Genomic DNA, 21,430 nt, shown 5'->3' on the forward strand with positions numbered 1-21,430 from the left:
CTGAATGTTTAAAAAATCTTTTACATTCGTGTAAACTTTGTTTAAGTACTTAATTTACTTTCCTCTTGAAGTTTTAATAGATTTTATTTTAATCTGATCAAAATTTATTTTCTAACAAAATATTGATCACTTTAGGTGCATTTCCCTGATTTTCACTTCTCTTTTCCTTAAGTCGATTTTCGTTTCCTATCGAAAAATACATTCGTACGAAAAATCATCAAAATCGCTTTACTGGTCTAAAAAATATCGCAATTTTTCAATTTTGCTTCTCCACTTTGGAGAGTCATTTCATGCCCTAATACGTCATATGCGCATATAAAAAAAATATGTGTATCTTAGTTTTTCAGATATTGTAACATATTCAAATTTCAGAAAAATCGGAGAGTGATACTTCCTGTTTAGGCCCTCTATTAAGTTTTAGAAAATAGTCCCATAGTGAGGGGTCATACCTTTGGTTAGTGTCTTTACCTGTAGCAATAATAACACCCAAGAAGTCGTTGCATTCTATCGAGTATTTTACTTTATTGCCTTTACATCTGATTGACAAACACCTTAATTTTAGCAATAGAGTCCGTTATTTCTAATGTCTATTCATGTCGACGTACTGCTTGATTTTATTATTTGCTATGGTCATTTTTTGGGGAAAACCCAGGCTCATCATACGTCACTCAAGCTTCCATTTCCATTCCATTTTGTATAGCCAATAGAAATTAAGAATTGTTTCCCTCGTCCTTATTCTGTAAAAACTGTACATGTATACCGCGCTTTCATGTTTGTAAGAAATATACATTCGACTTTTAACATTAGCAAAAGCAACAACTCGTATTACTTTTGTGTAGTCTCCAAGTTTGGAGCGGTCCTTCGTGTAAGGAAATAGTCATAGATAGTATAATAAGAACAAACTTAGTCGGCACACCACGTGTAATATACAACAAGGCTCGAGCGAATTTATTTTCCTCCACGAGCGTTAACACTTCCATAGGTATACTTGTTAGCGTTCTGGAAGCGGATACTTTAGACACAGATGCAGACTTCCTTTTTTCTTATGCTTTCCAAAATTCAAAACAAATATTTTATATACGCATGCACGTGGACGATTTTCATCTTCTAGACATCCATCTTGAACTTACATCATTTTATATACATGTATCTAACAAGCTCCCAAAAAAAAAGAAATAAGCTTGTCCATCCAATTATTGAAGAAAGAACTTCATAGAAGTGGATTTAAAGTCCCAATGGGTCTCAAAACGTTTAAAATAATACTGTACCATGAGAAAAGTTACAAGACTTATAGGTCCCGTCAGTAAATAAAGAGCTAAGAAAACTCACTTCAACGCAAATAACTAGAATTTTCGTATCTGGGTTGTTGACAATTTTCGAGAGATGCAAGAAAAGCATACATTCGCAACTGGTGCGATTTATGGGTTAAAGGTGCGACTGGGTGATTGGCATTCTACGCCAAATCAATCAGTTTTTGACAGGCATTTCAGAGTTTCTGTTACAAATCAAATATATTGTAGTACATGTGAAATTAAAGGGGGTTAGGTCATAACTTTATCGCTTTTAAATTTGTTCGAAGAAATACCCATCTTTGAAATTCTTAAATTTTACTTATTTTGCTGTATCGGTGCATAACGTACTTTAAAATTAAATATGGAATAGAAAAATAAAGGGACAAACGATAAAACATACACAAACGAAAATCAATACAGAAGCGCGTCAAATTGATATTTGACCGATTTAGTTAATATTAATTTTCAAGAATTGAATAACGATGCCATTATAATTTTACGAAAGCAGAAAAATTATTTGCGAAAGGAGAAATTACGATTTCATTTCATTCTTGAGTTAATGGATGATTAATTAGTTGTATTGCTGAGTCCGCTTATGTATTCTTACACGTAATGTAACGTCTGTTTATTTTTGACTACTGTTCGGTAAAAATGTCAAGATCTTATGTTTTCAAGTTTCGGTCATCAACCCAAAACCTAGGTGAATGATGCTCTACTATTGTCGGAAATGGAGCACACGTACTTTCAAACACTGTTAAAACCTCGGAAAGTACTACTTGTGACACGAAATACAACCACATTCTTGAAAGCAAAGTGTGCTAAATTTTCTACCTCCAGTTAAGGCAAGTCGTAAAGTGATTCAGAATAAAACTTTGACTTGAAATTTCACGCAAACGGCATTTCCCAAGGCTACAAATTTGACTCGAATATCCGACAGGACCCGTGGTTATTATGCATGAGAATACAGGGAATCCTCAACCAGTAATCCCTGTAATAAGGTTCACAGGGAGCAATCCTTAAGAATTAATCCTTGCAATCCGCATTATAAGGAGTAATCCTTCATAACTGATCCTTGTAATATACAAGGCGTAACCCACAAACATTTGATCCTTATTTTGATGAATCCAGAGCAAGAAATATTTTGATATGTCGTATTACCATTACTTACCCACACTTTTCATTGATATGTTTATATTTTGTTCAATGTGACTTTCATTACCTAGAATACACTTTTCTATGCAATTCGCTTTCGGTGGCTTCTGTCATTGTTGTTTGAAATAGGAAGGCGTCTATTATTTTTTATAGAATAATGTAACATATACAATATTTTTGAGAGGACCCCATAAAAATATTTGAAGAAGATATCTGGAGAGCTTGATGGCCATTTTACAAGATGTTCCAATCCATTTATGTTGAGAAAATGTTTAAAAAACTTGATAGTGCTTTACGATTAGGAGGTGGATCCATCTTGTTGAAAATAAAAATCTTTAACGATGGATAATGGCAATGCATCCCGGTAGCTTTTAAATTGTATGAAAAACTAAATATCTACCACCATTCAGTATTCCATTATAAAAATGCGGTACCCAAAGTACATTATCAATTATACACCAATTCAATTACACTAGTACGAAATTGTACTTAATAATTTCTTTCCCTTTTCGTTTTGCATTTCCAATACTCCATAGTATTATTATGGTTACACATCATATTATTATCGAAACTAGACTCATCAAGTCAAAAAATTTTTTTATAAAACTGGCAGTCACTCCTGTTATTTGTAACAAAGTAATTAGAAAATTTTGAACAACTCACTTAAATGACTTTTAAATAAATCACATTTTCTTAATCCATGTGCTTTATGGTATTTAAAGGGTTCATAATAGTAAAATCTTGTTTATATGAAATACCGCAGTAACTACTTTTCGTATTGAGGTTGACGGATTTTCTTGATAATGCAGCAGAACTTCTAACTTCGCTTCAGATAAAATTTCCAGATAATTGTCTTTTATTTTCTGCGGAACCCGTTTCACTCAAACGCTTTACCACTAAAACAAACTGGTTTTCACTTAGTATCATTCTATTTGGAAATTCTTCTCGGTACTTCACTTCACTACATCTTTTATTTTTACCCCGTTCGTAATAAACACACCATATCTGTTTTCTCTTGTCTCGAATAACGATACATTGTTCTAGAATATCACTAAATGCTTTCTGAGTAATAATTCTGTACTTTGTGATAAAAGTAAATATTCTGACAGCAACATCGCAAACATAATCATAATACAAAACTACAGAAAGTATGTTCTAACTAATAAAGATCCTATCAAATGAACTACATTCACGTCACAAGTTCATGAAATGCAAACATATAATATCCATGAGAAATATCGGTAAGTAATGGAAATATGAAATATTCGAAGTACTTCTTTTATTTCTGTCCTTTAGTTATTCTGTAGGTTATCGTATGATATACGGTGGAACTCATTTTAATACATGCTTTCATATGATATAAAAAGAATACATAACATTCTATTTAAAAGATTGAAGATCACCTTCATTTCTCGAGAATGCAAGTATAAATATTGATACATGTTCACATATTGCCAGTAATGTATATTAAAACTTTTTCCTCTTCCATTTTCTTTAAATTTCTTACCGTGTACGCAAAACACGCTGGGCAGTTATTTTCGACAAAACGGACGTTTAATGAAAATTAATGTCAAAGGTGGTTTCGAGACATTTTACATCCATAAAAAACATTTATCACTTGATCAAATTGCGTACGCTTTTTTTCAATAGAGAAATTTTAACTCGTAGTTACATTTTTGTTTATTAGAGTTTGATGTATTTTTTTGCAGCAATTTCTTGTTTTCCGTCCTTGGGTTGGATCTTCATGTAAATCACATGATCAAATAAAATTATTACATAGAGTAATCTTCGTACTTTTTAGGATAATTTCTCTGTTAAAGAACCTTGCATTTTCATATATAGCTATTTTAATGTTTTTGTCCTTATTTAATAATTTGCCTTTCGATACATTTAAAATAAACTAAATGAACCTGAAAGTATACTCTGTTACAAAAATAAAGTAAAATACATATTTGTTCATACTCCACGCAATTTGCAACAATAATGGAAATAAAGCGCAAAATTCGAAGAAACCTATAAAGCACAGCAAATGAAACCGAAATAGGAATTCATTTTAATATCTCAGTCGGTAACAATTAAAAACTTAATCAATAGTAATGAAGAATATGTAAAAACAGTGAAACTAATAATTTCGCTGACTGTACGGTAAAAGACTCAGACTGTTTGCATTACCGAGAAGCAGCGTATCGGCAGCAGCAGCAAAAACATAGAATGAAACCAACAGGAAAGCACGTCGAATTTAATTTTGACGATTAATCTTTCAGAATTAAAACAAACGAAAGATTGTACAGCAGCCAACGAAATCTGGAGGAAGTTGCATGCGATGTATCAATCAAGCGGACTGGCAAGAAAAGCGATGCTTTTCGAGCAATTGACGTTGCACAAAATGGCTGACAGAGAAGACGCGCACGAATACAGAAGGTTTTTTGATGCAGAATAAACTTCGACAAATGGAAGCGAGAATCAGCAGTAATCAGTTAAAAATTTTATTACTGCAAACTTTCTGTTTTGAAAATCCTTGCTGCACGGATTGACTTGAGAAATGAATTGGCAAAGGTAGAATCTTTGAAAATACAAATTTTGGAAGCGAGGCTTTCAAAAGCGCGAAAACCGTAGTCTGACACATGATTGCAAGCAATTATATGCAGAAGAAAAGTATGTGATAGAAAGGTTCTTTTGAAAACAAAGTAAACAGTGAAGAAGGTTAGACGACAATATTTCCATTTCAATGCTTTAAATACAAAAAAATATACATTTGAACGTAATAAGGAATCAATGTAGTAAAGATATAGTTAATTGTTTCAACAGTTGTAGTTATAATTAGATGTTTTCTTCTCGCAACGAAAGATCTCAGAGCAGAAAGTGACTCATCGCAAGAAAAATAATGTTTGAACAGCGGGTGCATCGCATACGTGCAACAATGAACAAAAATTCATATGCAAACACGAATGCGATAATGACAAAGTACATTCGATGAGTAATGCGATCGTGAAAGTAAAAGCCAATGACATCGTAAAGTTGACTGTACTAAATAACAATGAAAGTCGAGAGTCTTGAAAATACGTTGCACGTGCCAGATCTTAACACCCCTGGGTACAAAGGATTTGTACTAAATAGAACTATAGATAAGAAAAAATGTGACATACGTGCACGAGAATGCACTTCCGTTGAATATCCAGAAAAACTGAAAGGGTTCCGGTAAAAAAAATAGTAAGAGTTAGTAGAAATATGTATTTAATGATCAAGTTCATACCGGGAATGAGAATAATGATCCTCATTTAGGAAAACTTTTCAGCAAAAAACAATTAACTCCGCAAAAATGGATGAAAGTCGAAATTGAATTAATTCTGATTCAACCAACAATGGTTAAGTTTGAAGATTCATTGATGATTCACTGGAAGAAGAATGACGTCGTGAATGTTACTATCGATGGAAACATTGATCAAAACACTGGATAAATCAACCAAGATGATTACCAATTCAGAAAACACAAAATAATCTGACCTACTAATCGTTGAAGATCTCGAAGATAGTACAGGGTCGAAAGTAGAAGAATGATCCTTACAGAATTCTTGAAGTATGTGACTACAGCCAAGATGTTGCTGAAAAAACTTTCCAGAAATGAGACTACTGAATAGAAACAGGCATTCAAAAGGAATTTAGTGCATTAATTAATAATAAAGCCTTGAAATTGATAGATGAATAGAACATCAAAGTACACTGCTCAAAAGAAATATGGCATAGAAAAAATTTAGGCAAAAATTGGCCAAATTTGACTGATGATAACTCTGTGAAAAATTATCGCAAAGTTATGCTCTTTTTTTTAAATTAAAGCTTGAGATCTCTACTTTAAGACCCTGTAGTTTGATTTTAGATTTGATGCATCCCTACCACAATAACACCGTAAATGTGAGGTCATGTTTGCAATATTGAAAATTACAAAGTTTGACGAAATGCATGGACTTGCCACATTTTTTTGGGGCGATACTGTTTGCAGCAGCATAAAGTACAAACTTTTATCTTTAATTTCCAGTATGTGAAAAACCGCTACCATTTTTTTCTGCAAAGATACAGAACTTTAAAGAAACCCTTGCATTTATGGCATATATCGCCGCCATTAGCATTACCCGATGTGCAGGTCGGAGAGGTTGCTGGACAGATTTTGCACATTATATGGCTCTGACAGGAGCCTTTTCTGTGCGTATTTGTGTGTGAGAATCTGTGTGTGTGTATGAATTATCGTCGAGAAGCCTCGTTGAGAATCATTCTCGAATTTTGCAGTCCCAATTCAATTTGATTGCTTCCATATTCTGCAGTAAGTCCAAATTTGAACCCTATAGAAATTTAACAAGACAACCTACCAATCTGTAAGATCTATCGCAAGTCTTAACTGAAATTTGGAATGACATTCCACAGGAAGAAATTAGGGCTTGCATTAACATGAGTAATCGACTGCAAGGGATAATTCAACAACGCGGTGGAAACACGCGTTATTAGAATTCAAACATACAGACACACAGATACTCACACACATATACACACAAAAAAAGGCTCTTGTCAGAGGCATATGATGTGCAAAATCTGTCCAGCAACCTCTCCGAGGTGCATATCGGGTAATGCTAATGCCGGCGGTATATGCCATAAATGCAAGGGTTTCTTTAAAGTTCTGTATCTTTGCAGAAAAAAATGGTAGCGGTTTTTCACATACTGGAAATTAAAGATAAAAGTTTGTACTTTATGCTGCTGCAAACAGTATCGCCCCAAAAAAATGTGGCAAGTCCATGCATTTCGTCAAACTTTGTAATTTTCAATATTGCAAACATGACCTCACATTTACGGTGTTATTGTGGTAGGGATGCATCAAATCTAAAATCAAACTACAGGGTCTTAAAGTAGAGATCTCAAGCTTTAATTAAAAAAAAAGAGCATAACTTTGCGATGATTTTTCACGGAGTTATCATCAGTCAAATTTGGCCAATTTTTGCCTAAATTTTTTCTATGCCATATTTCTTTTGAGCAGTGTATAATAATCATACGCAAAATCGTATTACATAGAAACTGCTAAAAAGGCAATTCATTTATGCAGATTGGTGTAAACGATGCATTTAATACTGCAGAAGAACTATAACCATAATCAAGAAGCAGCGATTGATAAAGAATCTCGTTTTCCATTCTCACATAACATTAGATAGGCAGCCATCACCATTTCGTACATAATACACTATTTTGAAAAGTACACAATAAATCACTGTGGACTATATTCTTATTACAGATATAAGTATAAAAATATATTAATTGTTATGTTCTGTACGATTAGAGAACATAACATGTATAAATATATCCGTAAGAACCAAATAAAAAATATGAGAAGAAGGAAGGAAGATTAGGTAATTTAATGATGACTGTAATTTCACCTCATGATGTATTATAGTAATTCAAGAATCTACAGCTCTACCATCTTTGATACCAGAACTTTCGCAATATGATTAAGTAATTTAATATTTTTAAAAATCAAAGAATTAAATACTTTGTGAAATAACGTGTACAGACAAAAACGGCCGAACACGAGTTGGTTTATGTTTGCTCTAAATTCACCAGACAAAGTTTTATCAAAATCGATGACCTAACAACTGTGGTGTTTCCTTGTTACAGAAATTTCACCATCTGCCAATCAAGGGAAAACCAACTTCCCTGCGCCTATTAAAAGTTGGAACTATGTAGAAAATTAATTTTGACAATCGTATTGAATAGCGCTAGGTTTGTGCCACTTCATGCTCCAGTATTAAAATTGTAATATGAAAAATAAAATGGAAAAAAGATTTTTCTGATCAGCCCATCCACTTTTGTCTAATTTTATTGTAATAACATTTTGATTATAAAATATCAATACTTATTTTCTAAATATTCTATAGTCAATCGTGAATTGTCTGACGGTATATCATCTTGCTGGATTTTCAAAGGTTGCCATAAAGCACTTCATTTTATTTAATAACGATATTTGTTTAAAGTACTTGGATAAATAATCATTTTTTTACTATTGTACTCAGCATTTTTTTAAGTAGAATAGTAAAAGAAATTCAACTGTTTAAAAAAATTATGCATTTCCATAAAAGAAATAATGCAATGTAACGCATACGCACCTCTGCATTTCTAAAAAAACTTGCACCCAAAAATATAGTACTCCTTGAACCATTCATCCTTTTTCTGTATCGATGTTGGTAACAGAGTTATAGCTTGATACAGTTGCAGTTGTGTTTGTGTTATGCTAGTTCAGCACAATTCAGTACAACTTCCGATTCGTTCGAAACAACAACACAAAGAGTAGTTTACTTTTCTTTGTGGCAGTTCGCAGTATAGTCTTCCATACTAAACAAGACATGGATTACCAGTCAGTCGATGTAAACAATATTACATATTTAAGCTGTACTAGGTTAGACTAACTCAGCACAATTGTCAGTACATCCTGAACAATGAAAGATATCGTATTGTAGTTTATACTGTGGACAGAAGACTATAGTGTGAGAAACACAAACAAGCGTAAAGTGTACATTTTATCGTCGTACTGGAGAAACCTGAAGTTACACCAATTTATGGTAGGCAAACACAACTTATTTGGCGTTATACTCATCGAACGATTGAAAATTTTTTTTAATAGAAGACTACAGCGTAGAGGAGCACAAATGATTTATATCCACAATTATTATACAAAACTTATATTATATAAAATATTTATGTTGTTCGGATCAACATATAATGATAGAACAAATTACTTCTTATTAAAAAATAGCTCATTCTTGACAACCGGAGTTCATTTCTGTTCTCCTCAAACTTTCTTTTCATCACCGCAGTATTTGTTGAAACAATCATGCAAGTATTATATAAAAGAACTTGCATTAGCAAATATGCAAAGAAACGCGGTACAAAGGTCTTATACGTGAGAACGCATCGAATCGACCGTCAGAGACTCGCAAAGCCCGACAATCGGCAGTTACCCGGACAAAGGTTATAAGGAACATTCTACGCAGCGACTCGGCGAAAAAAAATATCGTCCTTGAAAGACGATCGGTCACACCAACAATACTCAACGACGCTATAATTTCTTTTATTTCTCAATAAATGCAAAAAGTGCATTGTCATATGCAACCATTTACTAAATGATTTATACGAGTATTTATACGAATAACAATTCCAATGACGACACGTTCTTCGATAAATATGAAAAGTACTTGTTTAAAACCTTTTTAGGATTTTCTTATATTTGTAAAATTAGACCACATAGACAGAGTATTACTAAATTTTATTAGACTATTATTAAAAACTGATATTTTATACAGTATTAAATAGACAGAGTATTACTAAATTTTATTAGACTATTATTAAAAACTGATATTTTATACAGTATTAAATAGACAGAGTATTACTAAATTTTATTAGACTATTATTAAAAACTGATATTTTATACAGTATTAATTACATATCTCATTTTAAATCAAACAGTTTAAAAAGCTTATAATATTATCTAACGGTAGTACATTTAGAATCCGCATACGTTTTTTGTAGCATGAAGTCTCATAATACCCTTTGACTGCGCGATTACGAACCTTAATGGTGTTAAATACATAAGAAACTTATGTCAAAGGGGTATACTTAGAATGGTCGAAATAATGTGTTGGAAATCTTTTTTAGTAAACTAATGGACTTTTTCTAAGGATCATTTATGAATACTAAGGAGTATATTCTAACAACGTTTCGGTAATTCTACTTCCCCGACTATTATATTTCATGTAATTTGATGATACCAAATTCTACTAATTTAATTTAATTGAATTTTATTAAACAATATTAAACTTTGCTAATTTAATTTAATATCGTTAAAACTGCAATTTTGTATATTTGTATGTATGTTTTTTATCGTAAAAATTGATGCACCAATTTTTGATGAAATTTGTAATTTTCAGAGACGATAAAACAATCCACCTACACTTTAACTTTAAAAAAATTAATTTCAACCGATTTTTATAATTAGCATTATTTCTTCCTAAATTGTGTCACTCGATATCGTTAGAACCACTTTATTAGAAGGACTTATTTTAAAACAATTAATAGCACTTATACAATTATTTATAGAGGGTAGTTATAAAAATTAGGATAAATAGCTAGTAATAAAAATTGGGAGGAAAATACTTCCATTCAATAATAAGGCAGTATTATATTTGTTGATACAATTTAAATAACAATTAATTTTATCAATTTTAAATAACATAAACTGTTTGTTTATATTTAACTAAAATTATAAAAAGTTTGCCATTATTTTATATTTTTTACTAATAAACTAATTTACTATAATTTACAAGTAAAATTTTACTATTTTTTTTGTACGTAATAAAATTTTCAAATTACACGATTCGTATAACTTAAATGTTGGTATTATCGCCAGATAGACAAAAAATATTAAGCAGCAAAAAAAATTGAATGCTTGTTAAGTATTTGTTTGAGTATTAATAGCAAAATGACTATCGAGAAAAAAGGAATAGATTTTCCAGCAAATAAATTAAATTACAATACCGTAATAAGAATGAAAATTTTTTTGAGCAAGTAAAATTGTTGCCAAACAATGAACAATTTGTAACACTTTAAATAATAATGGGTACAGAGTTAAGAATAAATCTGTAAGTGCGAAAAAGATATTGTTATGGACACTGATAATATACGTATTTGTAGACAAATTAAAATAAATTCAGCAATTAATATTAAGAATTTAATGAAAGAGATTTTTACAAAAGAACTTAAAAAAATAACTTTGTAGAAATATGTCAAAGAACTGTACACAAAAACAGATATCACAGGTATAGCAAAGAAGAAAAAGTCTTGCATTTCAAAAGTTAATAGAAAAAAATTATAGTTTGCTAAACCTTACGTAAATGGAAACTAAAATTATTGGAAAACTATCATATTTTCTGGCAGAAGAAAACTAAATCTGTTTGGATGCGACGGAAGATAGAAAATTGCATAGAGGAGGCCAAGTACAGAACATCACGTTCACAACCCACGTCACAAGATAAAACACGTATGTAGATGGTACGATGATGTTATGGGGATGCATACGAACAGAAGATACCAGAAATATAGAATTTATTGATGCAACAATGGATAAAGTGAAATATTTAAAAATTCTCAAAAAAAATTTTAAACAATTTGCACAAAAATTTGAAATACCAAATGGACAATTGTTTGTTTCATTTTATTAAGAATGAAAAATAAAACTACCTATCCAACAATGATCCGAAGCAGACATTCTATGTAACCAAAAGCTAAGTATTATGTAACTATCCTAGACTTATAGAAACTCCATTTTATTCACCAGATATATAAATGTGATCGAATATGTCTGACACGAATTTGAAAAAAATAAGATTAGGGAATATTACCAGAAAAGCAAATTTAAGTAATGTATAGCAAATGTATTTAACCAATTAACTGTGGTAATCTTTTTGCAAAGCGCGCACCAGTGTGTGTCGGAATAATCAAGCGATGACGAGTTAGCTCTCAAGAATTTATGAATCCATCTCCAACCATTTACACTTTTTATTTGTTTATTTCATTTCGTGTTGCCCTCTAAACATTTTAAACATATTACAATTTACGAATATAATTTAGTTTTCGCCAAAATTACAATTTAAATATCAAATTGTAACAACATTTTACGCATGACGGATATAGTTGTCATGACACAAAATTCTGCCACATCTCCATGACGAATATAGTCGTCAAACACACTTAACTAGTTAAGAATGATCTCAAGTACTTACTAATATGTAACTAAATATTAGAGTATGTTGGAATTAGGTTATGAAATTACGCGTACGCAATCTAATTTTAGTTTATTATTACAACCGGTTTGACAAGTAAAACATTGTAATATCATGTTCTCTATAAATGCGTATATTTACACTTAACAATAAATAGAAGTACCGCTTTTCTTTCTTAGTAGTACTAATCTACTCTCCAATCCTTATTCTCAACGAACAAAAAAGTAAAAATGACAATTTACAACAAAGTAAAAAATGTATTATACTTTATTGTTCAAAAATAAATTTTAGAGAATTGTACGATTTTTATTCATTGATGGTATTCATACCAGATTTACAAATCTAAATTGTTTAATTTTTTATTGCATAAACGATACTGAACGAGTACTCATTAAAATATCTATTCTTAACCTTGCTTTATTTTATGCTAATATTTTGTGCACTAAAATATTTTTGGAACCCCTTTAAATTATTTTGTAACTTTTACAGGGATATTCCTCATTTTTTATGATTAGACTTTTTCCCAGATTCTTAGTTTTTGGAATAGATTCAAAAATATCAGGATTTGTTTGTACGTTTTGGATGCCTTTTATACTTTGATCATTCTTTAAACATATTTAAGTGTTCATTATGTAATAATAATTTGTATCAATTCGTAATAATAATTTAGATTATTTTGTAGTTATATAATGTAGTTATATAAAATTTATATCATAAAGTTTTTGTTAGATTCCAAAGAGTCCGAATACCTATTACTGCAAAGGTACAAAACATCTTCAGAATTGAGAATGTGCGAATTATATTTACATTCGATTTTCCCAAAAACTATAAGAGCTACAACAAAATGGTTGACATATTAATATTCAACATACCAACTTTATTTTGGCATAAAATTAATCTTTATGAAATACTACGTTTTAAAGATGATTTCGTTAAAAAACTCGAGGAAGTGAATCTTCTAAAAAAAATCATTCAAAACAAAGAATTTTAATTTTCCTGATCTGAAAGTTGTCAGATTCACGTTATGGTCGTAATATAATCTAGTATTATTTAGTTTTATTTTATCGTTCAGTGTTTATTGAAATAAGCACTGAACATTTAATACATATGCAAATAAAGCCAATAACAATTGTTTACATATTCAGTTGAAACATCCTGTGAAGTGTAAATTAACCAGTTAAGTGTGTTTGACGACTATATCGGTTATGGAGATGTGGCAGAATTTTGTGTCATGACGACTATATCCGTCATGCGTAAAATTTTGTTACAATTTGATATTTAAATTGTAATTTTGGCGAAAACTAAATTATATTCGTAAATTGTAATATGTTTAAAATGTTTAAAGGCCAACACGAAATGAAATAAACAAATAAAAACTGTAAATGATTCGAGATGGATTCATAAATTCTTGAGAGCTAACTCGTCATCGCTTGATTATCGCGACACACATTGGTGCGCGCTTTGCAAAAAGATCGTCACAGTTAACTGGTTAAGGAAAAACAAATAAAACAACACGGTGTCATTTTGTATTATATATTTATATATCCCATAAAAATCTCATAAACAAAAATCTTGACTAAACATCTATGTATAATTTCAAATACTTCGAAAATTTGCATATTGGTATATTTTTTCTCTGCATCATACGTTGAATATTTAACACTGGATTTACGGAACCCGTCAAAATGACGGATGATAGGTCTATTTTAGATGACAGAATTTGTTAAGAAATTTTTGTAAAAATGTCAACTTTCAGCAAAAGAATCAATGTTTTAGGCAGTTCACATATCATCTGCAATTTATTTATTTTTCTACTTTAGGTAAATTTAAATAAAAGTGACCATCAAACGTCCGTAGATCTAGTGTTAAATATAATGTATTCAATTCGATTTGTATAAACCAACAATATCATGAAAAAATTGTCACGATTTATAATCTTACTCACACAAATCCACGACAAAAAATTATCTTCGACTCGTTTCTCTAGCATTCTATTCGGCTAATTAATTAACATCGCACGTGCGAGTTTGGCACATTCAGTGGCAGTATTCTGAATAAATATAAAGGCACAACAAGATTATAGAATATTTTCGAGTTTCTTAACGCCTCAATTTATGACCAGATGACGAATCTACGAAAACAAGTAGATTGTAAAATTAGACAAAGAATGATACAGATGAGACTTCTACACAAATTATATGCATGAGTCATGACATTTAAAAAAAAAATTTAGCCTGAAAATGAATACGAGTGTCACTCGATAAATAGGCCGACATATTTATGTTAATTTAACTAGTTCGTTGCTTGTATTGTTTCGTAAATAAAGGTAATTTGTATGTTCCTTGAAACATTTAAATTCTGTCGTTTGTAACAACAGCATTTTCAGTGTTGGCAATCTTATCTTAAAATTATAATCCGAAAAACAACGTATTTTTAGCGCTAAACATTTCCGCGTTACATTTTTATTTTAAAACCTTATTTCTATTTTAAGAATAACTGCGTGCACCTTTTTGGTAAGATATGTTGACGAATACAAAAATATATTTTATTTTTTAGTTGAAAAGCTTAAATTCCATTTATTTCGTAACCAATTTATGCATAATTTATGCATAAATAAATAAATAATTATTACCGCCATTATATTCACTGATATCATGCCTTTATCTCTCTTTTTATACCGACATCTTCTTTCGTTATCATTTTAAGTTCTTCACAATATTATGGAAGAAGACAATTTTAATAAAATAGGAATAACGATAAAAAATGATCTATTAGAAATTATTGACATGTTTTTGCCGAACAATCATTTGATAATGGAGTAACGTATATAAGGTATATATAAATAGAAAACTACAAGGAAGTATTTATTGATCGACATAATGAAAAATAAAGAGAGCAGAAGAGTGTGTAAACGAACCGTAAGGACGCAAATACGTGATTATTATAAGGCTCTTTCTAATAGAAACATCTTTTAAATGAACTAATTTATTATTACATTACGTTGAAAAAATGATGAACCAAACTGTTTTTACATTGAACGCCATTTCTTTAATTTGAGTCTAATAGAGCATAGTTTTTTATTATACAGGGTAGTTATCATAAAAGAATCGATAATTTTTAGAACCTCCATTCATTTTGAAAAGAAAACATTTCTAATAAAAACTAATCAATTTCAAATTGACTATAAATTACAATAAAAAATTTCCAAGAAATTGTTTGCTTTAATAAAAAGTCTTGGCTTTTAATAGCGTTATAGATATCAAAATGAGTTCAGAAATGAAGAAAAATAGATAGCTAATTATAATTAAATAGTTATTTTTAGACAGTGACTAATCACTTAAAACCTAGTATTTACTGAGAAAAGTAGAGCTATTATATTGGTATAGTATTTTTGTTACAGAATAACGCGCATATATCTTACATTATTTTATATATTGTTAATAAAATTATTAATTATAATTAATTATCATTGTTAATTATTGATTAGAATTAATAATTATATTGTATACTTACTGATAGTAATTTTGATTAATATATAAATTAATATTGTTACAAAATGCTGTTGTGTTCATTTTGTATTTTATAATAAATAACAATTCTAAAGTCGTTTATTCTAATTTGTTTATTATTTCAAAATAAATATTTTTATTATTACAACATAAAATGAATAAGATGTTTTAGTTACATTTACGCAATTTAACTAGGGAGTAACTAATTAATTATTCAAAATGTAACTAGTAATTACCAGTCCTTAAAAGTAACTAAATTCCCTACCGCTGATTCAATTAATACTATACTACAAACGTCAAATAACTTGAATTTTTAAAATAAATGCTCAATTGAAGAAAACACAATTGTAGAAAATTATTTTATTGATTCTCGTTTGTTTTTTAAATAAAACTATATTTTTTGTAATTTATTATTTCACATAAGAAACAAAACATAAATATAAATTATAGTGTTGCAATACCTTTATTAATTTAATGATCACCTTTAATCTCCAGGTTATTTGAAAATCATAGTATAGGTGGTCATTGAGCTCGACTTAAAATCAGCGACAACTGTAAAATTAAACCATAATTTTTTTTTTCAAAAAATAACTGCTTGGAAATATTTTTTATTGTAACCTATAACAAACTTGAAACTGATTAATTTCGTGAGAAATATTTTCCTGCCAGACCACTGAAAGTGCTTGAAAGCTCCTGAACGATGTTGCAATTTTTTGTCATAACAGCGAAAACACCCCATTTAGTAAACTAACCTGCTTAGTTTCTCAAAGAAACTTAAGTTATTTGCTTCAGTTCTAAAAAAGTTATTTTTTTGCAGGAACCGAAACTGTTTCACATTGCTGTCTATTTACAAATTGTTATCATTTTTTTAATTATAGGGATATTCCCTTTTTATTGTTAGCGTAAGTGTTATTGGTGTTAAATTCCAATAATGTATTTATTAATTGATGAAATAGCCCCTCTCTATCGTTATCATTCAATGGAGCACGTATTTAATTATAATTCATAACTGATGTTTTGAAAATTAAATCACATACCAGAAATTGTCATTTCATATTTTAAACTTATTTTAATACAACACATTTTGTGTGTAGTATCGATCACGCAAATAATTGAACATATATTTTACTTCAAATATTATTCTACGTTGCATTGCAATTTATAGTTAACAAAATTATACAAATTATTGTCTATATAATTAAAGGAAAATAGAATTGTATCTAATTTTAAGACCACAAAAATATTTGGATACTATACAATTTAGACATCCTTTTTTTTAATATTTTTTAGACATCCTTTTAATACATAATACATAATTATAAATTATACATATAAAGTGTAATAATACACGCTACTTCTAACAACCAAAACAACAAATAGTAAAAACTGGTGTTGTATTTGAAATACTCGTTCAATATTTTTGTCTATCCTGAATGAATCATATCAGATAGAGGCAGTGTCTCTGCCTCTAGAAATTTTCAATTGTTTTTAGATTATGATAATGTTAGACACGTTAAAATAGCTGCTACGTCATTCTGGGCAAATGGCCAAGCTTAAAGGGTCAATCGTTTCCTTAAAAGCACTTTAGCGAAAATTGTAGATGAATTAATTCGTGCCAACGTATGTGGAGCAACAGAAAAGCCTTCAGTAGAAGCGGCACGCTATTTTCTTATTCTCAAGGATGATTTTATTCATAGTACAATCTATTTTATAAAACAAATATCGAAAGTAGAACATAAAATTGATAGAGTAAGTCAAAAACAGTATTGGGAACAGAGTTGACATTGTAAGAATAAATAATGAGTTAGAACAGGTCAATAAAAAGATAAATAAAACAGGTCAATAAATCACATAGAAAATAAAAGAATAGCGTATCAAAAAAGTTGTAGTTACACATCTCAACAAAACATTGGAAGAGAAAATAGAACGATTGTCGAAACAGCCAGAAGCATGTGACAATCAAAAAGCCTCGAGAAAGAAAGCAGTGTCGACAGCAGTTTATGTGATAAGTCAAAGTACGAAAAGCTCTGTCAAAGGCAAAACTCCATTTCAATCGCGATATGGAAAAAGACCTGATATTAGAAACTTTTAGATTTTTGGAATAGATACCACTGTCCTGATTCTTGAAATGGAACATGGAAAAATGGAAAATGTTACAAATGCCATAAACGTGGTCATCTTGCGTGTACGCAGCACAATCACGGACGAGGACAAGGACAATTTCGGGATCACTTTAGAACAAAGGTCGAACACAAAGCTATTAATCAAGATCACTTCTTACATTCTACAATGAGTCAGTTCCGTTTGTGGCAAAATTAATGTAGAAATAACAATGAATCTTTATTTCAACGATAGAAGCAACCCAAGATTCGATTACAGAAGATTTGGTTCTACGCCAGAGGAATATTAAAGAATTACAAAAACCAGTAACAGTAGGTAAGATTAAAATGATGGTGGTTTATGAAAAGACACAATTAGTTTAAAAGACAGTTAGTAAAGAAATAGTTACAGATACTCTAATTGTTAAAGCTATGATAGATTTGCTGCCACTTTCAATGATAGCTTTAATGTAAAATTGAACAAAAACAAATTGAAATTATATAATAAAGGACTTTTTATACAGACACAGAAAAGAAAAAAATAAATTTTTAGGGCAAAAAAACACCTGAGATTAGGACATTTAAGCAAACCAATGATGATAAATGTGGTGAATGTATAAAACATAATATATGCACACCATAGTTTATTAGAAATTCAAAAATATTGTGAAAAATTGCAAAATTGATGCATACGAATTAATGTAGACCAATTAGAAACGATAGAACTGTTATTGATGATTATTTAAATTTCATTATTGCACACTTATTAAAAAGCAAAAATGGAGCAAGTAATTTAATTTCCTATATAAAAGAAATAAAGACTCTCTTTTACTTAAGAATCGTGAGAATAAGAATGAATAATGACGAAAAATTTGTTCTTACAGATTGAGCAATTTTTATAAAACAAAGTATACAGATGAAGTGCAGAACATCCTATAGCTCGCAACAAAATGGCAATATAAAGCGAATAAATTGGACGCTTATGGAGCAGGCCAAAATTCGCGAATACAAATCTGCCAAAACATTTATGGGGAGAATCGAAGCGGTACTAACATTAACATGCGATTTAGATCGCTCATCCACAAAATGGTTGACAGGAATAATGCCAGCAGAAATACGACACGGGCAAAATAATTTGACGAAGTTAAGATTTTTTGGCAACAAGACACGAGTTGATCGTAAAAGAACGAATAAATTGCAGTCATAGTCGAAGTTAACGAGGTTTGTGAAATGCGATAAAGAAAGATATGGTCTGACAACCAAAAAAAGTAGAATCGAAGGATATATGTGAACAAAAAGTGAAAACTGATATCACAAAAAGTAACCAAAAGATTAATAGTAGATAAAGAATAGAAAATATTGAACAAGAAAATAGAAACATGGAAAATTACATAGAAGATGGGCAAGAGGAAATAACAGAAGTAAAAGATGAATTAGAAGGCAATAATTAAATGAAATTTAATAGACAGGTGGAAGAAAGAAGAACAGACAAGTAATAGGAGATTAAGAAGTATATGCTGCATTATAATATTTTGATGATTAACATATGTATGCAATATATTGCAACATTTAGGTTATATCCCTTTGCGCTCGAGAGGTGACTCTCAGTCACCATTTTATTTAATACAACAATTTGAAATAAGCCTTTTTTAACTGATTCTATAATATGACACGTGTGGTGTATAAACATAGTGAAACAAACAATAGTGAAAATTATTAGTAGAGAAATAATAATCTCAAAAGAATTCATTTAATTTTTTAACTAAATTTTAAAGTTGCTGTTTGCAAATAGTCAAATTACCTTCCAGTGCAAAGGAATATACATACATATTCAGTATGATATCGCACATGGATGAACTAATATAATTTGAACAAGCAGTAAAAAGTAAGGATTCCGAAGAAGCTGAAGATAATAAATTAAGGTTACATTTTAGTGTAAACTTGTAAAGCAGTTTTTACCTTTTTATTTTTTGTTTTAAGAAGATTGTAAGATATAATCGTGCCAAGCGTGCGGCACGATGGAGGGTGACTCGCTTCAGCAGAATTTTTAGCAGATGCGGAAACACGGGAGGAGCTTTTATTGCGACGGTTGCTTGTCACGTGCTACGAATTACTTTAAAAGAGAGGACAGTTTTCTCAGGAACAAGATGTTCGTGGATGGTCAACTGTTATTGGGAAAAGATCCAGGAGAATTAAATGTTGCAGTGTACGAATTGAGAGTAGAAAGAGTGCTAAATAATCTTAAATAATTATTTGAATGAACTGTTAATTACTTTCGTCTAAAAGTCAAATGTAATATTATATTTCTTTATACGACTTTTTTTTATTAACAAAAACTACAAAATAAGATAGAAGCCAGTTATCAGTGGTAATATCTGAAAAATTGGTGACATTTCCCTATTATTATAAAATTGATTAAAAACAATTGTAATAGAAGATTTATGTAAAATTTCTTTACACAAATTTTTTTTAGCTTAAAGAATTTTTATTAAATATTTTTGTGCCTACTGTAGATAAACACTCATTTTCATCACTTTGTTAAATTAACAATTATTATTTACTGAAAAACAGCTGCAACTACATTTCAAACAGATATAAAATCAATAATTTTTTAAGCTTTGGAACGTCCTTTGATAAACGTTTATTCGGCGTATTCACACTAATACGTAAGTACCAGTTTTTTCGTATACAAAAATGATTTCAAAGAAATGCAATGACCTGTATCAAATTTTTATATTCACATTAATCTGCGAGATATGAAGGTGACCTTCATTATATATTTTTTAATGTAATATTAAAGCGTGCGTCAAGACAAATTCATTCATGTACATGACTACAACTTTGAAGACCCTGCAAGGGCGAAAAAAATACATTAAACATTCTGTAATATAATATTATACAGTTAGTAAAAGTACTATTATTATTTTACCATTCATCACATTCAAAATATATGTATTTAAATGTTAATACTTACTTTTTGTACATATCGTGCGTCCACATTAAGTTGTATAAGTATGAATTAAATTTCATAGTTTTTAATTTATTTTTTCTTAAAATTATTGAAAATATTTTTGTATAGCAATCATCATGAATGTAGAACACGTAGCATACCAAGAAAATGTAATTAATACATTGACATGGTGATTAATGTTAACAAGACGTACATATCTTGTATTATACTGTAACATTAGTATAAAACCATTGGTACGAAACATTCCTATTCTTTTCGTCCAATCATGATGAAAAACGACACTATTTGTTCGTATTACTACTTATAATTATTTTACGTCTGCTGGTATAGTTCACGCTACAGTTTAGCGTGGTACGTGAGAAGGTCAGTTATTAAAGAACACGTGTTTGGCTACTCAGGCAAGAAAAGTGTACTACTCTAGAAAAATATAGTGAATTTACGTCACATTTCTTTAATGGAGTTAATCTTTCACGTGCTCTGCTCCTCTATAAAACTTTTTATAAAAGAATATTTAGTAATAGCACAGGCATGAATAATTGTTTTAATTCTTTCAAATTCTTTTATTAAATGTCTCACTTTTTGATGTAAAATATGTCAT

At 29.9% G+C, this 21,430-nt stretch overlaps 1 protein-coding gene and 1 long non-coding RNA gene across 3 annotated transcripts in view; both read right to left on the reverse strand.

The window, feature by feature from the left end:
* The window catches only part of LOC100877791 (uncharacterized), a 412,529-nt gene that overhangs the window by 387,599 nt on the left and 3,500 nt on the right, over positions 1–21,430 (reverse strand). The window lies entirely within an intron of this gene.
* Positions 498–20,092, reverse strand: LOC143266048 (uncharacterized). Its single transcript, XR_013041050.1, has 3 exons — positions 19,821–20,092; positions 830–1,495; positions 498–737 (listed from the first exon to the last, which is right to left on the reverse strand). It is a non-coding gene; the product is annotated as an uncharacterized LOC143266048 (long non-coding RNA).

Source organism: Megachile rotundata, chromosome 2 (assembly GCF_050947335.1).
Source record: "Megachile rotundata isolate GNS110a chromosome 2, iyMegRotu1, whole genome shotgun sequence".
NCBI classification, from domain to species: domain Eukaryota; kingdom Metazoa; phylum Arthropoda; class Insecta; order Hymenoptera; family Megachilidae; genus Megachile; species Megachile rotundata.